This window comes from Heliangelus exortis, chromosome 5 (assembly GCF_036169615.1).
Source record: "Heliangelus exortis chromosome 5, bHelExo1.hap1, whole genome shotgun sequence".
NCBI classification, from domain to species: Eukaryota; Metazoa; Chordata; class Aves; order Apodiformes; family Trochilidae; genus Heliangelus; species Heliangelus exortis.
Genome location: NC_092426.1, coordinates 8,744,438 through 8,768,284, shown reverse-complemented (window position 1 = coordinate 8,768,284; position 23,847 = coordinate 8,744,438). Strand labels below are relative to the sequence as shown.

At 45.3% G+C, this 23,847-nt stretch overlaps 1 protein-coding gene and 1 long non-coding RNA gene across 2 annotated transcripts in view; one reads left to right on the top strand and one right to left on the bottom strand.

Annotated features, from left to right (window-relative positions):
* Positions 1 to 1,531: 1,531 nt before the first annotated feature.
* On the bottom strand, positions 1,532 to 8,405 carry LOC139796899 (uncharacterized). Its single transcript, XR_011726196.1, has 3 exons — positions 8,265 to 8,405; positions 2,643 to 2,707; positions 1,532 to 1,669 (listed from the first exon to the last, which is right to left on the bottom strand). It is a non-coding gene; the product is annotated as an uncharacterized lncRNA (long non-coding RNA).
* A 541-nt stretch (positions 8,406 to 8,946) lies between these two features.
* LOC139796898 (inverted formin-2-like) overlaps positions 8,947 to 23,847 on the top strand; it is a 21,835-nt gene continuing 6,934 nt past the window's right edge. Inside the window, exon 1 of the mRNA XM_071745415.1 lies at positions 8,947 to 9,075. The gene's annotated coding sequence lies outside the window, so the exon portion shown is untranslated. The remainder of the gene's footprint in view (positions 9,076 to 23,847) is intronic.

The following is a 23,847-nucleotide window of genomic DNA, read 5'->3' as shown; positions in this document are numbered from 1 at the left end:
ACTGGTTTGCCTCATCCTGTGATACATAATCCCATGGAGATCTGAGTTCTCTTGCAGACTGTTGCCATCTTTCCCATCTTTCTCTGTAACCTTGGAAAAGTCAGAATTTCAAGGTCTGGCACCGACGTGAAGGTCATTTTTTAAAAGAAGCTTGGCACCCAACTTACAGCTTTACAGCTCTTCACAGCTTGCAGAGGAGAACATTTACTGTGGGACCACAAATATCCTGTCTTAGGCAGCATGCTCAGGCAGTAAGGACATGGCCTTCTAATTCCAATACTTTTCTAATCCTCATGCAGTTTACAGGCTTTCTGATCTACAGCTTGTATTAGATCTTTGTGACAAATAGCCCTTGTGGAATTTTCTCCCTTGAACTTCTCTAACCATTTCTGAAGCCCTTTATTCTTCTGCATCTATACCAGAACAGTGATCTCTACATGCCAGACTGTGTAAAGAAATACTTCCTTTTTAAAAAAAAAAAACAAAAAAACCTGGAATATTGAGGAAGGAAAAAAAAAATCATTTTATGACCCTGAGTTCTCATTTTGGGAAAAAAACTGAATAATACTTTTCTCTGATCACCTTCTCTATTACACTTATGACTCTGTAGCCTCATCCACAGACCTTTCCCATCTTCTCTCATCCTACTCAGTAAAGAGCCTTCTCATTAGAAGTGGTCCCATTCCTTTCACTAATCTTGTCATCTTTCTCCACATTCTTTCCACTTCAGCTTAATTTTTGCTTCTGAGCAAGGGAGCTAAGAACTAGTTGCACTGCTCTGGTTGTGCAGCATCCAAGCTATGAGTGCAAAACATTTATAAAGTAGTTTTTTATGTTTTTTTTCTTTTGTGCTCTTTTCCTTTTTAAACAATACCTAACATCTGATTTGACATTTTCCACTGCTGAGCATCATGCTGATATTTTCATTGAGTTATAGAAAATGGGTCTAAGCTCTTCCTTCTTAGTGGCAATAGCTAATTTTAGACCTCAGTGCTATGCCTGTTGTTTTCCTTAAGTACACAAATTGCATCCATTATTCCACCATTCAGCCAATTACCATTTCAAGATCCCTCTGCTAATCTTTACTTTTAGTTTAAATTTTTATTGTTCCCAGTAAACTGTGTCATCAGGAACTGTTGTCACTTCCTTATTCACTTATCTTCTAGATCTATCAATACACAGAAAAGCAACCCAAGATGTATCACTTTTGCAGTCTATCCCATTCCTCCTCAGCTGTGAAAACTTTTTTCTTCATATGCTTTAACCAGTTATTAATCCATGGAAGTGGCTTTCTCTTATAGCCTGGTTGACGGATACTTTTATATTTGCCCCTTTGACCACTAATTTAATCCTCTATTATTCCTTTCAACCATTTTTCCACGGACAGTCAGAAGTTTTTCATGTAGTTCTCCCATATTTCCTCTACCCCCATACAAAGGGAGTTGGCTGTTGAGTTCTCCAGAATACCTGACCCTTCATCACCATGTTTCTTCACAATATTTGAGGAATGCAAATACTAAAAATAATAATCATTTTTTTAAGTCAACTTATAAGAATAGATGCTGACAGTAAGCAACTGTGGAAGCATTTAGAGGCAATGCCATGTACTGAGTCACATATGTCATCAGCTCTCCTGCTGGAACAGATCTCTGTGTTCTTGGCCTTAATACTGAAACACAAACAAAGATTTTTACATTATCAGAAAACGTTTATCTGTTGTGATGCCTTGTGATGTGCATAAGAGGCAAGTCATTCATACTAAACTCTGACAACTACCACTGCAAAAACTCTTGCCTAATCACAGAAAGTTAGGGGTTGGAAGGGACCTCTAAAAATAACCTTGTCCAACCCCCCTGCCAGAGCAGGGTCACCTATAGGTGGTCACAGAAGAACACGTCCAGCTGGGCTTTGAATGTCTCCAGGGAAGGAGGATCCACAACCTCCCTGGGCAGCCTCTTCCAGTGTTCTGTCACCCTCACAGTGAAAAAATTCTTCCTCATATTTATATGAGGAACCGCCTCATATTTATATGGAACCGCCTGTGCTCCAGTTTATAACCATTGCCTCTGGTCCTATTATCAGTCACCCCTGAGACAAGCTTGACTCCATCCTCCTGGCACTCACCCCTTACATATTTATAAACATTGATGAGGTGACTCCTAATGCCGATCGATGTAGTCAGTGAGCTCAAAATATCCAAGTAAAAATTGTTTTCCCCAGTAAAACAACTGACAGTTTTGCAAGACTTTCACTCTGGTTGCTGTGTTCTACAGTTACAACCAATTTTATTAACAAAGACTCAAGTGTTTACATTGCAAACATACTGTGTCTTAAGCCAGTGGTTTTCTGTTTCCAGTACAAATAAACCAAATTTTCCTTTCATTAGGAGCATAACCACAAAATGAACTGAGCAAATATGTTACAACCCCACAATACTTTATGAACAGCTTACAAAAATTTGGCATTAATCTGCACACTGCCACTGCTTTACATGCTTAAGCAAATGCTACTATTCAAGTGTTGGAGCATCTCTGGCATTTAAGGAGAGGCTTTAGAAGGAGTATCTTCCTCCTTTGTCAGGTGAGAAACAAAAGTGCAGGGGGTTAGTATATACATTTACCATAGCATGGACCTCAAGTTACCTGTAAGACCCAGGTTCTTCCTGGGCTGCTCATGTGCTGGCCAGGAATTCAGCCAAGAAAAAGTCCTGAGAAGAAATAGAAGTTACAGGGTTAGAAGAGAGAAGTGATGAAGCAGTTCAGCATCAATAAAGAATTTTCCTCTAAACGGTGGTGAAATATTTTGGGTCTTTGATATTTGGCTTGAAATTAAAGCTCTTTGGTCCAGTGGCAAGATGGACTTAGTTTGACCAGGAGAAGGCAGAGACACAAAACAAGCATTTCCTTGAAACCAGAATGGTAATGAGAAACAGGCTGACAATACATTAACAGTGGATCAACCATGGCCTCAGTTATTCACGGCCAAGCATGATGTATTCATGTACAATAGCCAAATTATCAAATATTCCAAGCTATTGTTGAGTACAGATTATGGAGTCAGCCTTTGTTCTGATGCATTTACCAGCTGTGAAAGAAAGCTTTTGTATGGGAAAATGGCCTGCTGTTTGTATCAGTTCCCCTCCCCCAAATTTCTCCAAAAGACACACTAGGTCTAAGTCTCTCTCTCACAAAGGCTCTCTGTCTGGGTGCCTTTGCTTAGAACACAGATTTTATTTATCAAAACTGTGCATGAAATTTGTGGCCATGTTGATACTTAACATGCAGAACGTGCTGCTTCTTGGCAAGCTAGGATGGTGGGAATAGTGATGATTCTAAAAGAGAAGAAACCATGCCTTGCCCTGACATGGTCCTTTCACTCTTCCACCAACTCAGGCAACCTAGCCAAGTCAGTGCTGGCTTAGAACCAAACTGTCTCTGGAAACAAAAAAATCCATGTCTTGCCCAAAGCCAGAAGATCTGGGGAAGAACTGAGATAGTCTTTAGCAGACACATCATTTTAATCAGTCTTTTGCTAAGTCACTGAGCTAAGATTTTGCAGACATTGTTTCCAAGAATGGATAGTGACCACCAGGCTCTGCTGGTGGTGGAGAGCTACCTGTGAGGAAGAGGCTGGAAGAAAGTCCAAAAACATGAGACTAGTTGTACTGCACTACAATGAAGTTCCACCCAACTGGCCCTACATTTAGTCTCTGTAAGTGATAAAACCAGAGGCCTCACACTTGCTAGTCCTGTTTAAGTACAGCATATAATGATACCCTCCCACAACACAGCACTTTTCAGCTTAGGAACTTCTAGAGCTGCAAGTTTTATCTAAGTAGCCCTTTGCCTATTTTTCTTCCATTAATGTGTCTTCAGTGATCTTTAATGTTTATAGCTTCCTGCATCAAGGAGTTTCACAGCTTGGTGTCATGTTGTGTGAGGAATCTTCTCTTGTTCTTTGACTTGAACCTTTCTTCTACATCTTTTCCCTGAGGTTCTCAATTCTTTTGTTGGAAAAAGGCACTAAACAACTGTATTGTGTTTTGCTGGATCCAACCACAACGTCCAAAAACTTGTAGGGCCCAAGCCTTTGCAAAAGTCCTTTCCCAGAAACCTAACATTATTTTTGCCATATCTGCATGCCCCATATTCTGGGGATGGCAAAAATATTAACATCAAGAAACTGTGATGTTAATACAGTAATTGCACTATAACCAGTCCCTGTAACATGCATCTTAAGTTGGTTGGTCTTCCTTCCTGTGGAATGGTCACCCAAAGGGCAATAGAGGGAGTTTCCATTATAAGAGACAGTCAGACCTACGTAGCCCATGAACCATCACCTTCTTTCTCAAAGTGTATGAAATACACCAGGCACACAGGATGTGAAGGGAGAAAGGAAGATTCCAGTGGCCCACAACCAAGGCATGAGCCTGATGTATCCTAGGAACTATCAGGGAACCAAAGGAGGGGTGACCTATCCAAATGCACCCATCCCCATGTTATGAGGGCAGCTGTCCCTGAGCACAACACAGAATGGGAGGGCAAGGCTGTACATCACAGTCTGTCTTTGTTCCTTCAGGCTACAGAAAGATTTTTAAGTAAAAAGGAAAGAGAATTAAGGATCAAATCCCTTTGTGATCAATTAAATTGTCTTTTGCTATTGCAGACAAACCTTTTCTCAAATGCTTTTCATAAAGCAATGAAGCTCCCTTTAAAATGAGACTAGAATTTCTGGCCTTTCATCTCCTGGCAGAGATATCACATATACAACCATTAAAAACCCATTCCCAATTCCAGTGTAAATGTGTTCATTTCTCATTAACACCCATTTGTTCTTCTGCCAGTATTGTTCACACACTAGAATAGGAGAGAGGATTTTGCTCCCACATGGCACTGACATCTTTCTTGAAATACTCAGAGATGATACCATCCCCTCTTGACCCTCATTTTGTTGTCTTATATATCAGCCCAAGTCTTCTAATGCTGTAAAGCACGAGTAGCATTCCCCTTTCACTTTAAATTCACCAGTCTGAGAACTATCAGGAATTACTCACAGCATTTCAAAGGATGCTCCCAGATCAATTATTATCTGTGGGGACCTGAACTCAAGCAAGCCAGACATACAAGCAGAAGGCTTTTCTGCCAGAGCTGGAAATGGTTCCAAGCTCTGGCAGAATGAGAAATCTTTACACTGGATATGAGATAGGGGCAGGGAGCCACACATCACTGCAACCCCAGTTTGGCTGACATGTGCATTCCACCAGTGAATGGGACACCTGGATGAATGCTCCGAGTTTGTAACCAGTTCCCTTATCCATGGCAAGTGCAGCGAGTGTGGCTTTGCTGTGTACCTGGAAGACCCGGGAGTAAGAGATTTATAGGAAAGCCAGAGCTCTGAATCAATACAAAATTATGTCCCCTTAGCCCATGCTTTAAGTGTGTCTGAATACATCAGCACCAGAACTACAGTGCTTTAAAAGTCCATTACATGGGAAACAGCCATTAATCCTAAACTGCAAAGTAGAAATCTTGGGATGAAAGGAAGGAGACTTTAGCCTCATCTTTAATGGCAGTGGACACTTGTTCTGGAATCTTTTAACCTTTATGAAATAACATTTGAGACGCAACCGCTGTTGCTGGGGAAATAAACATGACAGCATATGAAGCAAAAAAACCCCACTTTCAAGTGAGGAGCAGACAAGAGCAGCAGATGAGCCCTTATGAAACAAAGGACTGTCTTGCTCTCCAAGTGTCATCTCTAACAAAACAGAATATGAGGCAGAGTTACTGGAAACATCTTAGAAAAACTGACTGTGCTTAGCTACATTATGTAATAGGACAACAGCAAGTCTTTATCTAAATTACACAATCTGAAGTATTTCACCCATTCTGTGTCTCCAGGCTTCATAAAAGTGTTGTGGGTTTTTTTGAATCTTCTTTCCATTACAACAACCAAAAATGTGTGTCTAAACCCTCTTGTATATATGCACCATTATTGTCTTTCAAACACTAGATTGCTCCCCAGTGTTCTTAGTTAGTCCCCTGTGGCTCAGGGAACACTAAAACACAAAGATTATTGTGCTCCTGATATTACAGATAATATCTTCATCTTTGAGGCTTTTAACCCTCCCGGGGCCCCTCCCTCAGGGAAATTCCACTGCTGCCACTGCTTTTGTGACTCCAAATCAAAAAGCTCTTTTAGCCTGTGTTCTGACCTTGGCTGAAAGCATTGCAAAGAAGAAGAAACAAAAGATAGGGACTACATTCTGTAGAGTAAATGCTCTTAACCTCCACTGCTGGAAACAAGTTCCTCTTTAATCTGAGCAAGGACAAACACAAAACCAACTCTCGTCATCAGACCTTGGGACAACAATTCCTGCAGCTGTGCAGTAATGGAAGATCTCTATCTAAAACCCAACTAATGGGTAGGAAGAGGAATGCCTACACTAACATTCATGTCTCGGACATTCCTGAGCTCTACTGCAGCCCTGCCTTGCTGTCATAAGCCCAGAATAAATGTTTCAGCCCTCCTGAGGGGAGGGCACAACTACAGGTAAAATATCAGGAACCTGAATGTGGATCCCAGGACAGCAAAAAGAAAAAGATCAGAAGAAAAAAACCTGATCCACATTTTAGTGTAGGTAGTGAGAGCACAGAGCAATACGAGTTACAGGTGATTTAGAAGCAGCTTGTTCCACTGAAAATGTGGCTTTGTAAGGGCTCAATCCAGCCAAGGCAACAATCCCTTGTCAAAACCTCATCTTCCAGCTGCAGTGGTGTTTCTTTCACAGAATCACAGACTTGTCACAGGACATCTAAGATCATCATGTCCAACTGTCAACACCCCAAATAAAATATATTTATCAATAGCTGTATCACCCACTAGAGCATGTCCTAAAGTACCTTATCTTTATATTCCTTTTACTGTGGGATCAAGCAACCAAGAACCAGCATGAGGGTGCTGCTGAACAGAAATAAATTTGCCACCAACTCTCTTTGCTGAACTAAAGCATAAAAGTGGCCAGCTGTGGGTTGGAAGAAAAAAAGTTGCTCATGATGTAACATTTGGTCCATGTGGTGGAGTTCTGCTCACACATTTCTGATAGAATTGGCAGTGATAGGACCAAATAGACATAACAATATGGATAGACATTCAACAGCAGCTTCAGTGATCCCCTCCAGGCAGGCAGATGAAAAGCCCAGGGAGATCTGAGACTGATTTTTTTTGAGGATGCAAGGTCTTTGGGTGCAAAAACAGTGCAGATGAAGCTTCAGGGAAGCAAATCAGCTCCTGCATGCCCTTGGCCACATCATGTATGCATACAGCTCTGGACACACATGCACAATGTGGCTTTATTCCAATAAAGAGGCACTTGTGTGTTCACTGTTCACCCCCACAATCATTTCTGCTTTGATCAGAAGGGATTTTGGTGGAAACAGGGGAATTTATACAGTGTTTCATTTTCTCTTTGCCTTGTCTTTGCTGAGCTTTGCTCCTCACTCCCACATGATGGTGAGAGCCTTCATAGACCAGCAGTTATAATTTATCTTCCATAAACCAACCCTGCTCATGTACCAGGGCTACCCCAGGATGAAAAGGGAACAGACAAAAGGAGAAAAGCAGAATCAAGTGAGACTTGAGTTCCCTCTTCTTCTTCATGCACCAAAGGAGCAAAAAAATGTACTAAAGGGATAAAGGCTAAAGCAAAACCAGCAGCAGCAGCAAGAGACTGTTACTATTTCCTAAATAACAAATAGTGCTTTTAAAGAAGAAAGATTCCAGGGTACACATTCATTTTTTCGTGCTGGGTAGATTTGTAAAACAAATTATGTACCCACCTGAGTATTACATAAGACACCAAACACAAACATTTATTTTGAGTAAAAGAATAACTGAGCCATTCTGGGTAACTGCCATCCCGGGGAGATGCAGTCTCGCCATTTCTCTCCTCTTCCACTAAAAACGGAGGAGTGTTTTACGAGCAAACAGTAAAACCTCGGCTCTTATTTTCCAATTTGAAGTCTCAGAGATGCTTAGTCTTGTGTTCTTACCCTGCAACTATCCTCCAGTCTCCTACAATCACACTCTGGTTTCAGCTTGGCTCTCACTGCCTTGCAGCAGCCCGTTGCAAGACACTTTAGCATGGTTTTTACGTCAGTTATCCCCCTCTCCCCCACCCACGATTCTCCCTGCCAGATTTCCTCTCCGGATGGTGAAACTGAGTGGCTCTGCCTGAAACCCGAATCGAGTCTGGCCCCTCATACCTATAGGTGACAGCACTCCTGACCCAAGAGGGGAAACAAACTTCACCACCAAACTCTCCCCACTTGGCTGCTATTATTTGGGCTTAATTCCACCATTTCACTGTTCATCTGTGGAGCTGTTGCATTTTGGTGAAGGTAAAGGCATCCCTTTCCTCTTTTCGCAGAGAAAGTGAAGCACTTAAAACGCAGAAAACAGGTTGCAGTCTCTGATCGCCTGGGCAGCTTCTCCCCAGGTTCGTGATTCTCCTCTCACCTCCCAGCCCCGGGCTGTGTATTCAAGCCCCGTGGCTGGACAGAGGGGGACCCCAGGCCGGGCTCGGGGGGCACACGCCGGGGCTGTAAGGCCCCTCTTGCCAGGGCAGGCGTCAGCGCTTGCCTCCAGGATGCCCACTGGCGACAGGAGAAAGGAGGATCCGTGCCGGACAGGGGGGTCAGGACCCTCGGGAACAGCGAGGAGGAAGCATCACGTTGGCTCTGGGGAGGGCCCTTCCTCCGCCGAGGCTCTGCCAGGGTGATCCCGGGGGAGAGGGATCGGGACTGCCTTCGCGGATATCCCCGAGCAGGGCGCCGGGGAGGGGGCGGCAGAAGAGGGGCAGGACCAGGGGGGAGAGAAACTTCCCTGGCAGGGCCGGTCCGGCCCAGACCCCCCGCCCCGCCGCACCGCCCGCGCTCCGCCCCGGAACCGGGGCGCGGCTGCCGCGGGCGGGCAGAGCCCGGCGGCTGCTGGCGGTGGCGGCGGCGGACGGTGGGTGCCCGCCGTGCCTCGCCTGGCCAAGCCTCGCCGCCCCCCACTCCTTAGGAAGCCGCTGCGGTAAGGCTGAGCCCCGCCGGGGGAGATGGCGGGAGCGGGGTGCTCTCGGTCGGGAGAAGTTAGGCTGAATCCCCAGCCACCCCTCTCCTGGGGTTGCAGCAGGGGTGGGCATCATCCCCCCGGCTCTGACCCCGTCCCAGCCGGTGAGACGAGACCTGGTATCACGGGAGGGAGGTCCCCCGCAGGCTGCTTGGAGGTGTTGCTTGGCGCTGCAGGGAGGTGCTGGCTGAGCGACAGGAACGATAAGTGCTCAAGGCCAGGTTGGATGGGACTTGGGGTAACCTGGTGTAGTGGGAAGTATCCTTACTCATGCAGGGGGGTTCGAACTGGATTTCTCTTTAAGGTCCCTTCCAGCCCAAACCATTCTGTGATTGTATGATTGCAGCTGCGACGGTCGGGGGAGGTGGGTGGGACCTTGGCTGGACAGCAGGTGTGACAGTACAGCCCATGGCTGGGACGCGGTCCCCGTGCCGGTGTGACAGCACATTGCCGGGGGGAGGATGAGGGAGGGTGGCGGCGGGTCAGTCCGGATTGCAGATGCAACGAAGCAGCAAATCGGTGGGATGAGGTCCGGACTGCAACTGCAACGATAGAAGATACAGGAGGGAGCTGGTCCCGATGGCAGTTGTGAAGCTACCACTTAGAGGCTGGATGTGGTTTGGATCTCAGGTGCAGCCACGCAGTGTTTAGGTGTGACACGTTCCTGATTGCGGTTGCCATGTTATGATGTGTAGGGACGATGTCGTCCAGATTGCAGATGTGACAGTGTGATGGGCAGGCGGGATGTGGTCCTGCCTGTGCCTGAGTGTGACCCTGCATCGAACAGGATATAGCTTAGGGCTGCTGTGTCTGCTCCAGGGGCTGGGCCAGTTTCAGGCTTTTATTTTGACAAGTCCTGTTAACCAGTGTATTCTGCATGAAGTCTCCCAAGTCCTGCCTGGGTTTACTCACATACTTGTCTCGTGCCTCATCCTCCCTTTTGCTCAATAGTTCTGCAACGATGAAGTGGCTTCTTGCAAAATCAGCACCGGGAGCTAAATTCCAGAGCTTGGGGGTGGGGAAGGAGTGCTCAAATACACTGATCTAAAGAGAAATAGCCCAAAACAGTGCTCATGGTCCTCCCTCCCCACGCTGTGAACTTTACATCATTTTCCTTGGATTCCTAAGGCTGGGGAGTTTTTCTGGCTAAACTTACTGGCTGCAAAACACATCAGGCTCCCTGGTGGGGAAACTTCTGGCCTAAGTCAGTTAGAAATAGAAGTTGGAATGAGCATGAGTTACAGTAAGGTTGCAGTGGTCCTACAGAACTTGTTCAGAATTTGAACTGTCTGGTCGTTAATCTCATTTCTCTTCCATCCACTTCAGCTTGTTTTTCCACTACAGAGAGGAGCCATAGCTGCCAAATTTGTGGGCAGGGTGGGGATAGCAGGAATCTGTGAGCATATGGGATTTTTTTTTTTGTCCTGTTATAAGTTAATAATCCCATTCTAGGCTGTTGTCCAAGAATTTTGCTTCAAAAATGCAAGCAGTGTACAAGACCCATTGTGTAAAAGATAATCTAAATGTAGGACAGGAAGGGACCTGGCAGGTCAGCAAATCTAAGCACTGAATGATATTATGCCTTATTGCACACCACTGTAATTCATTTGTTCCCAATCTCCTGGGAAGAGGAAGTTTCAGAACTTTACTAAACTGATATTGTTTTTTTCCCAATATAGGGCTTGCTCTTACTTTGTGTTTGCACTATGATTGCTTAGTACTCCTGGTCTGATGCTTTTCTCTCTGATCAGTATGACATAGGAGTTGCATGCTTTTCTCATCTCTATGCGATGCCAAACAAGCTGGGACTTGCCATCTGCTTTCATGAAGCAGGCTCCAGGCTCTGCTGGTCCCCAGCAGTCCTGCACTGGGCTTCTCATTCTCTGACTTCCCCATGGATGAGCAGAGCTCTGAGGTCTGACTGGTGCCTCCTTTGACACCTCACCTGGAAATAAATACCTCACCTGGTAGGTATTACAATTAACCCCCTCCTCGGACTCCCTCTGTCCTATGATGACAGTGGGAAATTGGGATTTTCATCCCCAGGTTTGTGCCTGACTTCTGTTTTCTGCTGTCGGATCTGATCTTACTCTAGATGTCTTATTAGGTCCCATTTTTCTCACCTATCCCCATGCTCTGGGCTTGTGTGATATTCTCTGAGCTTTCTCCCACTTACTTTGTTGTGAAGAGAGATGTCAAGTATGGTGAGGTCTCCCTCACTTTCATTAGTGACCCCTGCCAAACCTTCCCCTTCTGTGCTACTGGTTGTCCTGCCTTTTTGGGTCTCTCCCCTGATTATTTTGAATTTTCATCTTTAGTGGCTTAACTCACGGTTTCACTGTGAGTTGCTGAGCAAGTGGCTGCACTTCAAATGTGTCAGAAGCTGAACTCTACCCCTTTCTTGTGTGCCAGATATGCTGGATAGGTTTCCCAGAGCAACTGGGTAGAAAATTGTTCTTATCAAGGCAAACTAAAATGCATTTTGTTCCTCTTTCCATCCATTTACTTCTATGTCTTCTATTTTTTTTTTTTTCCCCTGCAACAATTATTCTGTTGATGAGAGATTTTTAATCCCACCATTGTACCATAACCAGCCATGAGTAGAAGATGAGAGTAATTTGGCAGCGGGTGGCAACACAATGCCATAGATTAGGGAGTGAACAATATTTATAGAGCTGAAATGGTTGGGGGAACTTCAATCAAACTCAGTGCGCATATCTGAGTTCAGATTTAACTCCCAGTTGAATATCCTTGCTCTTAATATTTGCAATAAGGTCTATCAAAGGTGATTCAGAGGAAGTACCACCCGCTGAATCAACAAAATCAGCTCCTAAGATCAGCCAGTGGTATTGAACAAATCCAGCTCTTTTCAGTGCAAAATACTGCAGTTGGTAACTGCAGTCAAACACATCCCAAGGGGTTATCCCTGTTCCATTCGTTAATGTTGTACATGGCATTTTATCTAACTAGGGGAAAAATACCTACATGTTTTGCAGAAGGTAGATAGAGCCCTGTAGTGTGAAACCCCTGGTGTTTGGTGCAGGAGGGAGGCTCAAGAATGACTACGTGCTCCTGACCTAATATATTATAATCCCCTTGGTATTATCAATGAAACTCAGGTTTATTCCAGTGTTTCTCAGTGTCGTATGTGCAGCAGCTTATCATACAGTGCTTGTGAGTGTTGTGCTGCAGAGGCTGCCTTCATCTCCCAGTGGACAGAAAAAGCTCTGAGAGATCCTAGTGCTACAGTAGGGGTGGGAGAACAACCTGGATTGTAATTACACAGAGAGCCCTGGGGTCCCGTGCTGTTAAACAAGGTGCTAAGAGCAAACCAGGAGGAGGAAAAAAGTTCAGATTTTGAGCCTTGACTTTCTCCTTCTAACAGAGGATGGCATTGTGGTAGATCTCACGGGGCACTGTCACAGCATCCCAGTTGTTCCATTTCTACAGGCATACAAACTGAATGCAAGATGGGAATGTTTCAAAAAAAGGACAGCATCTCAGTGCCACTGAGGATCCTTGTCAAGGGCAAGTTTCATCTGGTTCCTTTTTCCTAGCAAAAAATAACTGGTGAGCAATGCCCCAGCTTTATGACTGCTACCAGATGTTGTCAGTGGCAGATGAGGAGCCAATTTTATGCAACTGAATGTGGAAACAAATAAGAAGAGGGTGTGTGGAGCTCATGAGCCCCTGAGTCATAGCCTGGCATCTACAAGAATGGCTGTAGTTAAAAGTGAGTGATTGTACAGTGGCAGATGAACATTTGTTGCCTTTTTGTCAACCTAGCTCTTCACATCTGCAGAAGGCAGGAGAGGGTCTAACAGCATGACAGTTTTTCCATTTGATATAAAGAACAGGTATTGTTCACAGATTCAGCTGTTTCTACTAGTTTGATACCTGAGCTGACATTTCAAAGTGCTGGGAATGCTGGAGCCACAGATCAATGAATTTCTTAAGCAAGCAATGGTGTTTGCAAGAAGCTTTGTAGCAGTTTAAGGTGTATTTCAAGGTTCTCTGGGGAACTTGCTGAGCTGATAAAAGAGACTGGGCAAAGCCAGGAGGAGGAGGATTGAGGGCCAGTGGATGAAAGTCACTCAACTGACTCCAGAATGTTTAAACACCCTTAGAAGGGTATTTATTCAGAAGGGATATTAATCCAGCACTACATCCAATAAAGAATAAAAAAAAATAGTAAAGGCAAAAAAGAGCTGTCAAATGTTGTGGTTGGTGGGATGCAGTGATTATGGTAGGTGTCCCCAGGTGGTGCTATTTTGTGTTGACTGCCCATCTGGTTTTCTTACCATGACCATTATTTTGCCTCAGCTCAGGGATACATGGTGTTAATTTGGGGGAATGTTTAAGGGCCTGGGATGTATTTTCTCTTGACCATTAGAGTCTGTTCCATTAGAGTCTGTTGTACAGGTGCCCTCCATCACCCCTTGGTGCTAGGAGGACTTGCCCAAAAGGGACAAGAGAGAAACTCCAGTGGATAGGTTGTGTAGGTGCCCATGGAGTACCTGCAGGTTCAGAAACACTGGTTTCTTCCCACTTCTGTCTTGCCAAGCCTTCTGCTGCCCCTGCTGCTCCCAAGTTGATGGTTAATGCTAAAAGGGCAGCACCACTAAGGGCAGTAAGCCTCCTCAAGACTGCGTTGGTCTCCACTTTTCCAGCTGGGAGAGCTGAGTCACATTTTAACAAGCAAGGACAGCAGAGGAATTTGGAGATTACTCCAGGAAAGTGTGGGAAAGGAGGCACCCTGGAACCATAAAACCTCTAAATTTAGTTCTAGTTTAGAATGGAAAATGTTGGTGATTTTGCCCTGATGGAGGTCAGATGAATTTAGAGACCCACAGGTCTGCTCCTCCCCCATCTGCACTTCAGCCCTGGCCCTTTCCCAGGGGCTGCCTGGCAAGGTTGGTCCTTGATGGGGACACATCCCCTCTGCAACCTGCCCTGGCAGACGAAGGGGACAAAAGTGGGAAGCAGCAGGAGCCCCAGGCTTCAGCAGAGCCCCTTCCCCCTCTCCAGTTCAGTGAATGAGGATGGCATCACATCTATTTATTTACAAACTGATGAGCGGCTGAGTATAAATGTAGCTAAGGAGTAACTTTGTTACCCACCACTCTGTCAGTTAAATTGCATTATTTTTAATGAGGCAGCTATCTCTCTGGTCCTTCTGTTGTGCTGGTTTCCCCTGACTGTCTGCTTCTCCTCCATCCTGCTTTTCTGCCAAGCCCTTGCATGGCCTTTCCTGAAAGCAGCAGGTAAGCCACAGCATTATTTTCCAACAGAGAGCCCAGGTGGAAACAGAAGTTCCCGGAGTACAAGGTAGCAGCTTTTTGTGAGCTGTGGTTTTCTTCCCAAGCCTAAGAAACCAAGTGGTGGCAAATCAGGTCTCTTCCATCAGCTTTGGGGCTTCATCCCCTTCGCTGCCCATGGCTGTGGACCCTGGGCAGCTGCCCCTGCTGCCTTGGCTGTGTGAGTAAACCTTCCTCCTGCCCCAGAAACAGCCACAATCTCCTCCTTTGTGCATTTCTAGCTCAGAAAAGGCTGATTCATTCTCTGAAGCAGATTAATTGCTTCTGCTATTAAAAACAAGAACAAAACAAAAAAACCCAAACCCAAAAACACACAAACCCCCCCCCAAAACAAACAAACAACAAACAAACAAAAACCAAAACAACAACAACAAAAAGAAAACCCCAAAACAAGCCAAAACAACGAAACCCTTTGGATTTGTTAGGCTTTACTTTCAGCTGCGTGTACAATGCAGTTAATCAAATGTGCTCTGAGCCAGAGCAAAAAAGTTCAAATGGAAAAAGAATCAGTGGGTTATGGTATTTACCTGGCACTTCAGCAGTGGGCTCTGCAATTTTAGGAAGTGTTTGTGAATGTGTCTTGTTGTTGACTTCTATGACAAGTGGTGCAAATTTGAGCCCACCATGAAGGTGAACTGGGGAACAAGTATTTACATTCTCTGATACATTTTATAACTTGTTTCCTTTCTGGTTTCCATCACGTTTATGTGGCACCGGGCTCCCTGGTAGCTTGCATCCAAAGCCTGGCTGAGCTACTCCCATTTCTTCATTGGAAAGCTGCTTTCCAGCCTGCTTGGCTCTGCTTGCTTGTTTATGCACTGACTGTAGTTCCACATTTCAGAACAAGCTGTCCAATATTCATGAGTTATTTTGTATTTAGTCCTGAGGTTTCTTTTATAAGCCTGGGGATAAATTCTGAGTTCTCTTATTTCCATTACTGGAAATGGACTGGACCCTTGCAACCATTACCAAGCCTTAAATATGACCTCTATTTACCTAGAAGAAAGGCAGAGGAAGGGACAATCACATAGCTAAATGGATTTGCAAGCTTGTATATCCCAAACCCCTGCTCTGATAACACCTGGAAGAAAGTGTTAAAGAAAGCCATATGTGTAGAGATAAATAATTTATTAAATTATATCCTAATATTAGTTGTATGTTTATTTATCAGATAAATATAGTGATTTTCCTCTTGAAGATCAGTGACAGCCACATGCTCAGCAGGCGTAAAGCAGTGCAGCTGTTTGGACTGCACAGACCTGAGGATGTGACTGAACAGCTGATTTATTTGCAAAGGGAAAAAACCCAGTATCAACTACTCATTTTTAAAGTCATTTAAATTACTTTGCAGGAAAAACCAAAAGAGATCAAAGTATTGGTGTAAGAAACCCTGCATGTAAGTTAGACCTATGTATAGTAAATTTATTTTGTCCCAGCATGAGTCTTTCCCATCAGAAGCCTCTAGCTGGTTGGACCATATTTAAATCCTTTCAGATGAATTCCAAAACTGATGTTAAACAGGAACAATAGTAGCTAAGAGGACAACTTTAGATCCTCTTGAAACAACTGGACCAAGTACTGAAGCAAAGTGCAAGGTTAAGCCAGTCATTGTTCTCCAGTTACTGTATTATAAAATAAGGACTTAAAATCTTTTATCCAGAAGTAGAGAAAATAGTCTGAAGGCATCATTAGAGTGGATTAGTTTTGAAATCATGCTAAGCCACTCTTCTGCAAGAATTTATTTTAAATGGCTCAAATGCTTAACTTCTTGAATTAGCTGCTGAGCGTGGTCTCCATTTCTTCTTAGTAACCTTCATATTCAGACAAACTCACAGAAAAGTACCTGGCAGTATCTGGGTCTGCTCACCTTAGAGTGTGCAATTTATACCTTGCTTATGCTATTTGGAATCCTGGCTATGCTTGCCCTTATCTGAGCAAAAGTGTTCAGGATGTTTGCTCTTGGGCTGTTGACCAGGTGAGATACCAGCCACCATGATTCATCAGTGGTTGGATGGAAAAGCTAATCTTGATAGGAGTGAGTTGTGTTTTCAGACTGTTTGGATAACAGCTGGAAAAATACTGGCTTTCTTATGTACCATTTTGGTGTCTCAGTGGCTCTTTTTCAGTAGGGACATCCATATACATTAATATGGATCTGGGCAGCTCTTTGGCTTAGTCATGCCTATAACCCTTTCCCCTAAGGACCTCCTGCATCATACTGGTTTTTAGGGAAGAGCTATCCCCTGGTTGAAAATTTTCACCTTTTTTCAAGTGAGGAGGGTTTGTGGATGTGCTAGAGCAGTATGGCTAAAACCTGCATAGGACCTGCCTGCCTCTCCCTCTGTGCCAGGGCTCAGGAAGTCTTTTTTCTATAATCACATCTTCTCACTACTTGTACAGTGGGTGTGCAAGGGAGCAGAGTTCAGCTGCCTCTGCAGCCCTCATCCTGGCAGTGCCTCAGTGGTTCCCCTGCAGCCCTAGCATGGGTGTAATACCTGTATGCAGGATAAACTGAATAAATATTGGGCTCTTTACTCAGCCTGTGCTTAGGAACACATAGATCTTTAGAAACCCAGGCACGGGTCTGTGCCCTTTGCTCTGGGTAGAACTGCTGGCACGGAGATTTTGGCAGAAAATTTTATTGTCACTTGTCCAAAGAAAACACTGAGTTGCCCACAGTTAATGGTTTAATCTCTCCAACTGGAAGCACCCTTCCCAAAACAGGATGGTTTTGTTGCAGAAGTTTACTAGTAGAAGAGACTTGTGGAGTGAATGCTTTGGATGTTTAAAGCAGATTGACACTATTAAATACAAAGTTTCCAGAAATAGTGAAATATGCTGGCAGTAGCAGAGTCCTTTCTTTTCATTATCTGAAGTATCCATCAGATAGCGACTACTTCAAAAGCCTTTTTTTATTTATTTTTTTCCATCCTGATAGCATCATCTAAAGTGAATTTCCAGCAGAAAAGCAGCCAGAGAACTGGTCTGTGACAGGAGAGCTGGACAGGGGTCAGTCTCCAAGGAGGGTAGCAAAATTCAGCAAGCAGAAGAGTCAGCAGTCAGCTTTGCAGCTCCTGCCTTGCTCCCACAGCCTCTTGAGGATGTTCAGATGTCTCTGCTCCCTAAGGAGAGAGCAAGCCAGCTGCTTTCACTCTGCACTCTCAATGACTGGGAAGGTCATCACTGGCCCAATCCTATCTGCTCCCCAGCAGCCCCTCTGGCATCTCCTGACATCCCCACAGCACAGGGTCCTCCTGAAAAGGTCAGGCACCTTCCCATCCATGAGGGCAGGGGGAGGGCTGGCCTATTCCCCTCAGATTTGTATGTTTTCATCTGGCCAAACTTCCTTGCAATGACTTTAATCCCTTTGACACTGAGCCTTCTAGTTGCTTAATGCAGAGTCCCCATCCCCAGATGAATGAAAGAAGGCTGATTTATTCAGATTTCTTCCCAATACCTTAATTTTTCCTCTGCAAAGACAATTGCCTTCACTGGCTCCATAGCAGCAGCACAAACCAATAAGCTGGTAACAAGAGATGTAGAAGAAAATAACCTGTAATTCTTGAATAGTGCCTGTGCTCATGTTTAGTAATTTAGCAGTGGATGATAAACTCTGGGCAGAATCACCTAAAAAGAACCATCACAGAAGACCTCTGGCTGGCACCTCTCTCTGCCAGCCAGAAATGAGCTCGGTGTCTCCTTTCCAAAATCCTTGACACGATTTACAAGAAAAGCCTCTGGCACAGGAGCTGATTTGTCACATAAACATGGAGCAGTGAGAAGACACTGATTGCTGTAATTAGGAATAATCTAATTCCTAAGGGCAAGTAGGGTATATTTTTTTGTGTTTAATCAGGTTCCTGCATTTCACAGACACGCTGAGTGGGCAGGGAAGCCACTGCACTGCAATCCGGAGGCACTGGAGTGATGCTGGAGCTTTAGAGCGTCTTAGCTCTCCTTTGACTAACGTGGGACTAAACTTTCACTTCTTGATTTGATCTCTCTGGTTTTGATGTAATTACTGTTCAGAGGGCCATGGAACCATCCACTAGAAAATTAGGTTAAAATTGGGCTGATTTGCTGGGGGAAAACCACTAGCCCCTCTGAGCCATCTGAAACCAAAGCTGCTCTGGCAGAAGCTCAGACATGAAGGGTTGGATCCATGAAAGGATTTCTGCCCTTAATACCTTGTGGTATGGGGGCAGATCTTTGCTCCCCAGGCTGCACTCTGCTCTCCTGGGAGATGAGCCTCAGGACTCCTCACTGGCACCTCTCTCCAAGCACATCTGCATGGGGCTGCAGCTGCTTCCTCCAGAGGAAGAGGGCAGGAAGGAAACTCAAGCAATGCCCAAAGCATTCAGGCAGACACAGCAGCCCCTGCATGGGCTCTTTATGGTCTTGCCTTGGAAAGCAAATGCTTTTGCTAGGGCCACGCTATGGATAGACAGGTTGATGGACCTTGGCTGGGGGCTGAGCTCAGCGGGGTGCAGGAGCATCTCTGGGTCCCTGAGCTGCTCCTGCACAGGCTGTGTTAGAGTGTGGTGAGGCTGCAGGCAGCTGCCAGCAGCAGCCAGGCAGGGCTGCCAAAACCTGGAAGTAGCACAAGCAATACAGGAGCTGGGTGCAGAAGCTGGGAGCCAAACCTGTTGTTTTTCTCAGCTACTGCCCATTGCTGTGGCTGTTGATGTGCTGTGGGGCCCACAGAGAAGCACTACAGCCTCTGTGATGAGTTTTCTGCTCCTTAGCCCAGTTTCTCTCCTTCTTATTTTTATGTGGGAGATGATGCAGCCTTTCTAAGAACACAGATGTTTCTGGAGTATCTCATAGGTCCAGGCTTCAGATGAAACCTGATGGGAGCTGACAGCCATTTAGATTTCTTCCATGATTGCAAGGGCAGGAATTTACAACAGCAACAATCCTTTCTTTTTTTTTCTCTCTCTCTGTTTTTTTTACCCTAAAACCTGCTGTGAGCCCCATCATGCTCCCAAGAACCAGAGTAGTGACTAAGCTTTTGAGGACTTGAGGATTACACACCAGGAGCTAGGAGCACACATAATGTAAAATAAAATGCATTCACTGATGTAAAACCCATCATGGATTAATGTTTGTCTTGGACTGGATAAACACGCCCTCAGAGTGCTTCCTACAACAGGATGGGGAGCTGTGCAAAGTCATTTCCCTGGACATTGAATTGTTATGATAAAACTGCCTGAATTAGAAAGCACATGGGGAAGTTGGTCTCTTAAAGGCTAGCTGGATTTGGACCAAAGAGCAGAGAGAGGAGTGTATTTCTAGTATTGGTGGAGCTGTGCTCTCGTGTACATGAGTTGAGTTTCCCACTAAAGTAGGAAAGATCTTCCTGTGGGCTCCAACTTTTGATCTAGGAGGTTCAGTTCAGGGCAGAGGCCTGACAGAATAAGAAAAAAAAAGGTATTTGAAGTCCAAGTGCTACACTGAGCCAGGCAGGAGGCCTCTGCTCAAATGGCCCATGTTGTAATATTCACAATTTTGTAATAACTGTCTTTCTGTTAACACCTCCTGAGAGGCGGAATGGATGCATTTTACAGCTGTGGCTCACAAACTTGTTTCCATGAGAAATCTTGACCAGAAAGGTGCAGAGATCTTTTCTGTTTAAAAGAGCTCTGAAAGTCTTCAGAGCTGGACCAAAACTCAGCAGGACCTTCAGAGTGCCCCAGTAGGAATAGGATCTTGTCATCCAGCCACAGCCCAGGGGGACACTGCCTGAGCCTCCAACCTTTGCTGTGCTGCCCCTCTCCTAGCTATCGATCCTGGGGCAGGCAGCCCTGGGTCAGACATCCTCATTACTTTAAGCTGTCCTGGCTCTCTCGGCATTTCAAAGACCTCTGAGATGTTCCAGTGTTTAAAGCCCCAGTACCACTAATTCAGAAAGCCCCATGTGGTTGTTGCAAGGTGCAAGGGGCTGCCCCCACTGCCTGCCACCCCAATGCTCTCCATCCCACCCACCCCAGCCATACTTCTTCCTTTTTTTTTTTTTTTTTTTTTTTTTGGTTTTGTTTTGTTTTGTTTTCTCTCTATTTTTCCCCCCTTTCCTTTGCCAGATCATTTCCCTGTTCTGAGTCACCCTGTGCCAGGACTGCTTTCTCATGCTGGCAGATGGATGAGTGGTGCAAGGCTTCCTCCTTCCCAGCCCATGGGGAAGTGTTCGGAAGTGTTACCTTCCCTGCAGCCAGCACAGAGCGAATGAGAGGGGTGACAAATGACATGCAAATGCCTTCCCTGGAGGCTACAGAAGAGTGACTTGCTTGCACCTTTCTGAAGAGTGTTGTTTACATTCTATTAGACACTGACATCCTGTTGAACTTTCTTAGAGCAGACATGCTCATTCAGGGGATTTGGACTTTATTGACTGGAGGTTGCTTGGCAGAGTAAGAGAAAATGAGGTGGCTGGGGAGCCAGTCGAGAAGGATCCACCATGTGAGAGAGACAAGAGAATACTTTGACTGCAGCTCCAAGATAGGAAGTCTTTCCTCTGTCCTTTTTCCCTGTCCGTGTGGCATCTTATTGCAGTGTTTAAAAACAAACAAACAAACAAAAACAGTAAAAAGGTTTGGGCTCTCATATTATCTGTTTGTGTGACAGCTTCTCACTGAGAGGGAACCAGGAGAGTCTTAGAAAGTTACCACTGCACTGTCTATGTTGCTGGGTAACCACTTCTGCTTCTCCCATGACCCCAACCCATAATAATAAACTGCATCCCAAAATGCTGAATGATGCTGCAGTCACTGCTGTGGGATAAGAGATGCCTCTGCCAGAGCATGCAGGCACTGGAGCAGGGAAGCTCTGCAGATGCTCTTAGGATTTCTGTGGGAATCTGGCCCCAAGTCCTGTTCCTTTCCAGTTGGGCTCAGGACACCTCTCTGGCTCCTGTGACTCTGCTGCCAGCAGCAGGGAAGAAGCCCTGGTGAGACCAGGGTGAAGCATTTGCAGCCCCTTTAGCTGTAGCACAGCTGGGAGCTGACAGCTCTGCCTGGGGCAGGTGCTGGCTACCACCTGGCATTCCTCCAGCCCATATTCTGCCTTGCCTCCCAAGACCTGTGAGAGTGTGTGAGGATGCTGTAGGTCTCACATCCACCATGGAAAGCTTTTTGAATTGCTCCAGCTGACTTGGCACTTGAACAGATGGGGAAAGCTGGCACCTTGCTTCTGGCCAGGTCTTCCTGGTGGCAGTGGCTGTTTCTGAAGCAAAGGTCTGACAGCTGCACTGACCTGATTTAAACCTGGATGAAGGTTGTCAAGTGTCTCAGACTGGGTTCCTATTGTAATGGAGAGTGTTTTTAAACCCATTTGAAGCTAAGGTAATGCAACCTCTAGATACAAATAAGGCTTTAGATGCCACTGAAGATCATAACATAAACATCCCTGAGCATCTCAGCTGAGCTTCATTTGTATGTGATATCTTTAGCAGCCTGATGATTTATTTACTTGTTTATTTACTGCTGAGGAAGAAAGTTCTGGTGATTTGTTTTACCAGTGTAACCCCACCAGTACTTATGGAATGGACACATTTACTTCTTGTGCAAGATATCACTCGATATCACAGCTTATATTTGCTCAGGAGAGAGAAGCTGTGCTAGCACACAGCATCCTGAGAGTGGTGGATGGGAATGAATCAGGACAACATGTTTTTCCTTTCTTTGCAAAAGAATAAGCTATTCTGGCATAATTCATGCACATTTATACCAATATAGTCATGTTCTTGTCAGTGCACTGAAGTCCTTTCCTAGGAATGTGGTGCCAGAAAAAACCATTGCCAGCCCCATGCCCCTCCCAGGCAATGTGTGGATGGCACAGCTTGTGCTGTGGGCAGTACTCTGCAGTGGGCTCTGTGTCCCTGCTCCCTTGTTTGCTGAGGACAAAACACTCCCCATAAAGATGTGGTGTTTCCATGTCTCTGAGGAAACAGCTGGCTTGGGCTGCTTCATGGGAGCTCCTGTTTGCCTCACTTCTTCATTAACTTCTTCAGTAATGCAGAGGAAGATTGGGCATTCATTCTAAGACCTTTTAATTTTTTGATCATAAGATGATCATCCTGATACAGGTCATCCTGACCTCTGATAGAGCTGAGGGTCAAAAATAACAAGATTTTGAGCTTACTGAGCCTACTGGCCATGGTAGGAAAAGGATGGAGCAGCAGTTGGTTCCATGATGAGGAAGGGTCTCTTGGGCAAACCATGCCTTTTGTTTGCACGCCTCAGTTTCCCATCGTGCCTTTACTGTCACCTCCCCTGGGAGACTGAGTACTCTGCCAGTGCCTGATGATGCAAATGTGCCCACACCAAGTGGTCAGGTTGGCTTCTAAAAGAGAGATTTGTGGTCCCCCCTGCTTCTGTTGGTGCGTGGGAGGGTGATTTCATTATCCTGTATGTACGTGAGCTGCTCAAATGCTGCACAGGAAAACACAATACCACAAGTGAAAGCAAGATTAGAGGAGGAACAAACCCATCACACTTCTTGAAGTGGGTTTGCAAAGCAGGGAGCCAGGATGTTGTTTCTTTTTAGTGACTGAGTAGTCTGACATGTTGCAAAACACAATGGCTCGGCATATTCCCAGCGGCAGAGTGAAAACTGGAACTACCCAGAAGCAAAACCTACCATTAGCAGTCAGCCAGGCAGAACGTGCTGCTGTGTGCCAAGAACAGGCATGGAAGGAAGGAGGGGCTGAGTAGAAAAAATGATTTTTTCTTTGGGGCATGTGGTGTGAGCCAGCAGCCTTGCAGAGGGGAGTAGAGGGCTGCAAGGGCAGCATGGGATGGTTAGGATGCCCCTAGACTTCTTCAAAGGGTAACAAGCAGTTCCCCCGTGTGACTCTCATCCTGCATACAGCATGAGCAGTGGGGCTGGTCCCAAAAAGTCAGAATGGTTTTGACCTGCAATTTTTCTTTTTTTTCCCCATTCAATTATACTTAGCTTCAGAAATCTCTTTTTACGTGTCCTCCCAGGTCCTTGCTGTGATCCATGTCATCCTGGAGGCGTGTAGTAATTTAGACTGAAAGCTGTGCTATGCAGCTCTGTTCCTCACAGCTTCATAGGATGGAGAAGTTATTGATGTGCCCTGATTCATCTCCCACAGATGTCATCTCCCTAGGAGCTGACTTGAAGGACAGAGGGGCATAGAAAACTGAATCTGGGAAGCACCTGCTTCAGAAAGAAATGAGGGGGAAATTTTATCAGCCAGGTTGGATGGATGCAGGGGACATCACAGCTTTGCAGACTCAATGATCCAAAAAGTTAGCACCATGAACCTCAGTGTTGCTGTGGCCAGGTACAAGAGCATAAGCCTTTATGATGCCTTTATGTTTTCCCAGGGGAATCTCTTAAAATGAAGAGTATTTTTTGCATTAATGCTTCTTTACTTGTAATTCCCTAGTCTACC